The following is a 550-nucleotide window of genomic DNA, read 5'->3' as shown; positions in this document are numbered from 1 at the left end:
TTTTTTTTTCCTAAATGAAACAATCTAATATCATCTTTATTAGTGTAACTTAAACCGTTCTTTGTATAGGAACCTTGATGTTGCTGAGGACAATGATATAAGTAAGGATGATGATGAAGATGGTTTGGACATAATTGCAGGCCTCCGGTGCAAGATTGTGGTTCGGTTCAAAGATCACAGAAATTTCTATAATGCCTTGAAGATTCTCTGCGGTCGTTCCTTAAAGAAGGTAAAACAGCTACTTCTTTTTATGTCCTCGTTTTCAAAATTTTTGATACATATTTAGGTATGCCAATAAACTTTTAATTTAAAGAAACAAGGGAAAATAGCAGTCGAGGTCCCCAACCTTTGATGTGAGTTTTGCTTTCGTCCCCAACCTTCAAAATCTAGAATTTACATGCCCAACTTTCATTTTAGTAGCACTTAGGTCCCCAGTGGACAATTTTACCCTTGTCTTTAAATTAAATAAATAAATACAAGAATGGAAAAAGAAAAAGAAAAAAAAATCAATCCCCCCCCCCCTCCCCACCCCCCCAACCCCCACCCCCCC

The 550-nt window shown here is 37.1% G+C and overlaps 1 long non-coding RNA gene across 1 annotated transcript in view; it reads left to right on the top strand.

Annotated features, from left to right (window-relative positions):
- Positions 1-39: 39 nt before the first annotated feature.
- LOC111379641 overlaps positions 40-550 on the top strand; it is a 2,776-nt gene continuing 2,265 nt past the window's right edge. The window contains exon 1 of the long non-coding RNA XR_002700078.1: positions 40-229. This is a non-coding gene — a long non-coding RNA (uncharacterized LOC111379641). The remainder of the gene's footprint in view (positions 230-550) is intronic.

This window comes from Olea europaea, unplaced genomic scaffold (genome assembly GCF_002742605.1).
Source record: "Olea europaea var. sylvestris unplaced genomic scaffold, O_europaea_v1 scaffold2013, whole genome shotgun sequence".
NCBI classification, from domain to species: Eukaryota; Viridiplantae; Streptophyta; class Magnoliopsida; order Lamiales; family Oleaceae; genus Olea; species Olea europaea.
This window is presented reverse-complemented; position numbering and strand designations above follow the sequence as displayed.